This window comes from Nomia melanderi, unplaced genomic scaffold (assembly GCF_051020985.1).
Source record: "Nomia melanderi isolate GNS246 unplaced genomic scaffold, iyNomMela1 scaffold0384, whole genome shotgun sequence".
NCBI classification, from domain to species: domain Eukaryota; kingdom Metazoa; phylum Arthropoda; class Insecta; order Hymenoptera; family Halictidae; genus Nomia; species Nomia melanderi.
The window spans coordinates 32,501-37,500 of NW_027475499.1; the positions used below are offsets into that span (position 1 = coordinate 32,501).

At 49.9% G+C, this 5,000-nt stretch overlaps 1 non-coding gene across 1 annotated transcript; it reads right to left on the reverse strand.

Moving 5' to 3' along the window:
• Positions 1-1,239: 1,239 nt before the first annotated feature.
• LOC143176125 (5.8S ribosomal RNA) lies at positions 1,240-1,394 on the reverse strand. Its single transcript, XR_013000719.1, has one exon. It is a non-coding gene; the product is annotated as a 5.8S ribosomal RNA (ribosomal RNA).
• Between the last annotated feature and the right edge of the window lie 3,606 nt (positions 1,395-5,000).

Sequence of the window (5,000 nt, forward strand, 5' to 3'; positions counted from 1 at the left end):
TCGACCCGTTACGAATACGCATGCTCGTCCCGCACGATTTTAACACACACCGTGTTTTTCTCCAGTCGTCAAAGCGTTCGTGCGTCGAATTCGAAAAATAAAAAAAAAAGAAAAACACCTTTTCTCTCTCTCGGGGTAAAAGAGTCGATGTGTATTGTGTATAAAGGTTCTGCGAGAAGTCTCGTTTTGACGTGTGTTCCGCCGATAACGACGATCCTCCGAAACGGGGATACAGAAACGTTACACCTCACAACACGATCTCCGTCTCTTCTCTATAGCAGAAACCGATAAAAATACACCTCCCGAAAGAGAGTATATGGTGATTCTTTTTATATATATATATTTCGAAATTCAACTGAACGTGGCGGAAGCGCACGGTGGTGGTCCAGCGAGGACACGCGACGACGGGGAATAAGAACTATTCGACCCGTTACGAATACGCATGCTCGTCCCGCACGATTTTAACACACACCGTGTTTTTCTCCAGTCGTCAAAGCGTTCGTGCGTCGAATTCGAAAAATAAAAAAAAGAAATACACCTTTTCTCTCTCTCTCGGGGTAAAAAGAGTCGATGTGTATTGTGTATAAAGGTTCTGCTGCGAGAAGTCTCGTTTTGCCGTGTGTTTCGGTAACGACGATCCTCCGAAACGTACATCTCATTCGTAAGAGAGGAAGAAAACAATCTCCCTGGGGCCAGTCGGTAATATACCGACATACGACGTGTCGTGCACATCCGTCTCACGCACGGTATACAAAATATGAATAAAACGTGTGTAGTCTCTCTCTCTCTCGACTTCTTAATATTTTCTTTCACCTCTGACGCATCATTTCAGGTGACGTCGGGAGCGCGGGAAAAAAAATTTTTCTAAACACACGAAACCGTTCATCTCACGAACAGCCGAAAAAGTTGTCGCTCAGATCCATATCGCAGTGGAGCGGTATCCGCGGGCGGTCGTAATTGAACGACGCACGACGCCGCGAACACTCACGCGAGTCCATACAAACGATTCCGATCGTTTTGCAACAACTAGAACGTACACTGTCCGTGAAATTCACAGAATTTTCGCGTGTCCGCGACAAACGCCGACGAGACACCCATCGTTCGCTCGTACGTAGCATCCTTCTCTTAACCCGACTCAGAAACGTTCTTTGCGCCCTTCGGTAAAAAAACGTTCGATCCGAAGAGGTGAACGACGGCGGGGATTTGACAGAGCTACGCAAGCAGTGTATGGTACGTAAACGACCCTCAGCCAGGCGTGGTCCAGGAATTGTATCCGTGGACCGCAATGTGCGTTCGAAATGTCGATGTTCATGTGTCCTGCAGTTCACACGTTGACGCGCAATTAGCTGCGTTCTTCATCGACCCACGAGCCAAGTGATCCACCGTTCAGGGTAATCGTATAAATTTTATATTTCACATATATAATTTTATTCTCATTTGTTCGACCTAATATCTCTCTTCTTTCAAAGAGAAGATAAAAGTTGATACCTGAATCTCCGACCAGCGCGCGAAGGAGATTCAGGCGTCGCCTTGGAGACGACACCGAAGCCTTTCGAGACGAAAAACGTTCAAGTAATATGTATATATTTCTCGACGTTCCGGGCGTATAGTGCATTCAAAAACCCGCGAAAGACGCAGAAGACTCGCACGCGTGGAAACGACGGGGATATATTTTGTATCCTACCCGATACTGAATCCATCGCGTGCAGTCGACCCTCGCGTTCTTCCGATCAGACGCATCTATTGTTGCGCGCATGTTTTCGCGTCGCATCGCGCGAAACGTTGCACGAATCGTACCGATCGATCGATTGAAAGCAAATAATGAAAAAAGACTTCACAGCTGGCTCTTTGCCGGTCATTCGTCCCATGTTATCTCTTGCCGCGAAATTGGCGCGCAAGAGTTGGGTGTCAGACGCGCGGCTTTAAAACGAGCTTCACGGCCGGTCCCTTCGTTACCGCTTTCGTTCTTTCTCTCGGAACGACCATGAACGAACACGACGAGCGACGCTACGGCATACACACGTCCACGGATTCGATTAAAAAAACAGACTTCACAGCTGGCTCTTTGCCGGTCATTCGTCCCATATTATCTCTTGCCGCGAAATTGGCGCGCAAGAGTTGGGTGTCAGACGCACGGCTTTAAAACGAGCTTCACGGCCGGTCCTCTCAATTCCGTGTACGGTACACGCAAGATGCGGGTTCCACTTCCAGACTACCCGGTCCCTTCTCTCTACGAGAATCGATAGTAGAAGAACGGCTCGAAAACGCGTCTCAGAGACTAGGGGAAAAGAAGCGGTATGCGAGCGAAACGAAAACGCATTATGGAAACGTCGCGAAACAATGTTCGACGGTTGCTCGGTTCCAATCGTGCGGCCGTTTCAATTTCTCGTGCGCTTCACCGTCCCTCCGTAACTCTGGCCGATCGCGTATACCGAAGAGCCGACACGCGCAAAAACCACAGGCATTGTATACTGTATATATATATGTTACAGTCACAGCCTTCGCGCGTTTTACTCTCCGACGCGGGGTTTCCACGACGAAAGAGAGACAGTTTCGTGGCGGGTGACTCGGCCGAATCGCTACGACGGGTATTTCTATTATAGAACGAATCATCGCCACCCTTTACCAGTGCCCGACGAAGGAATCACAAGGTCATCTGGAGTTTACAATGCCAGCGACGGTAATTCCAACGAAGACCCGATAAGTCAACTCATCGTTCTATTTCTCCCCGTACAGAAAAGCGAATCGACGCTAACGCACCTCGCGCAAGCACGAACGTTCTCTTCGCGTGGATCATCCCATCGTCGAAAGATGTAAAGACGCATTGGAGATCGTGGTCTCTGGCGGGCTCATTGCACGCCCCACTGCATATCTTTCCTCGAATCGAGAATGATTCGTCCACTAAGGCTGCGAAACTACGCGTCGAGGAAACTAGGGGAAAGAAGCGGGATGCGAGCGAAACGACAATACATTATGGAAACGTCGCGAAACAATGTTCGGCGGTTGCTCGTTTCCTCCTGCGGACGTTTCATTGCTCGGGCGCTTCACGTCCCTCCGTAACCTTCGCGCGATCGCGTGCCCCGGAGAGCCGGCAACCGGTGAACCACAGGCGTATAAACTATAGTCTTCTATAGCAAGCCTTCGGCGGTTACTCTCCGACGCGGGGATTCCACGACGAGAGAGAATTTCGTGGCGGGTGACATCGGTCGAAACGCTACGACGGGTATTTCTATTATAGAACGAATCATCGCCACCCTTTACCAGTGCCCGACGAAGGAATCACAAGGTCATCTGGAGTTTACAATGCCAGCGACGGTAATTCCAACGAAGACCCGATAAGTCAACTCATCGTTCTATTTCTCCCCGTACAGACAAGCGAATCAACGCTATCGCACCTCACGCATGCACGAACGTTCTCTTCGCGTGAATCGTCCCATCGTCGAAAGATATAGCCGCTTGGAGATCGTGGCCCATCAAGTTCTTCCGTAACTCCTGCGCGATCGCGTACCCCGGAGAGCAGGCAACCGGTGAACCACAGGCGTATAAACTATAGTCTTCTATAGCAAGCCTTCGCGTTTACTCTACGACGCGGGGATTCCACGACGAGAGAGATTTTCGTGGCGGGTGACACGGCCGAATCGCTACGACGGGTATTTCTATTATAGAACGAATCATCGCCACCCTTTACCAGTGCCCGACGAAGGAATCACAAGGTCATCTGGAGTTTACAATGCCAGCGACGGTAATTCCAACGAAGACCCGATAAGTCAACTCATCGTTCTATTTCTCCCCGTACAGAAAAGCGAATCGGCGCTATCGCACCTCACGCAAGCAGGAATGATCTCTTCGCGTGGATCGTCCCATCGTCGAAAGATGTAAGACGTACAGAAATCGTGGTCCATCACGATTATTCGTAACTCTCCGAGTCGCGTATCTGAGAGTAGGGCAAACGGAGAACCACAGGCATAAATAATACTATATATTTCTTATATATAGTTAGCCTTCGCGTTTTACTCTCCGACATGGGGATTCCACGACGAGAGAGAGTTTCGTGGCGGGTGACTCGGCCGAATCGCTACGACGGGTATTTCTATTATAGAACGAATCATCGCCACCCTTTACCAGTGCCCGACGAAGGAATCACAAGGTCATCTGGAGTTCACAATGCCAGCGACGGTAATTCCAACGAAGACCCGATAAGTCAACTCATCGTTCTATTTCTCCCCGTACAGAAAAGCGAATCGACGCTATCGCACCTCGCGCGAGCACGTAACTACTCTTCGCGTGGATCGTCCCATCGTCGAAAGATGTAAGACGCACGGAAATCGTGGCCCATCAACGTTTTTTTGTAACTCTGCCGATCGCGTATCACAGAGCCGAGACGCACATACCACAGGCGTATAATACCGTTTTCTTTCGTATGGTAAGCCTTCGCGTTTACTCTTCGGCGCGGGGTTTCCACGTCGAGAGAGACTTTCGTGGCGGGTGACATCGGTCGAAACGCTACGACGGGTATTACTATTATAGAACGAATCATCGCCACCCTTTACCAGTGCCCGACGAAGGAATCACAAGGTCATCTGGAGTTTACAATGCCAGCGACGGTAATTCCAACGAAGACCCGATAAGTCAACTCAACGTTCTATTTCTCCCCGTACAGAAAAGCGAATCGACGCTGTTGCACCTCACGCAAGCACGAACGTTCTCTTCGCGTGGATCGTCCCATCGTCGAAAGATGTAAGACGCACGGAAATCGTGGCACATCACGTGTTTTCGGAACTCTGTCGACCGCGTATCTCAGAGACGACGCGCGCGAACCACTGGCATATACTATTATATATCGCGTTTTACCCTCCGACGCGGGGATTCCACGACGAGAGAGAGTTTCGTGAGCGGGTTGACTCGGAAGAAACGCTACGACGGGTATTTCTATTATAGAACGCATCATCGCCACCCTTTACCAGTGCCCGACGAAGGAATCACAAGGTCATCTGGAGTTT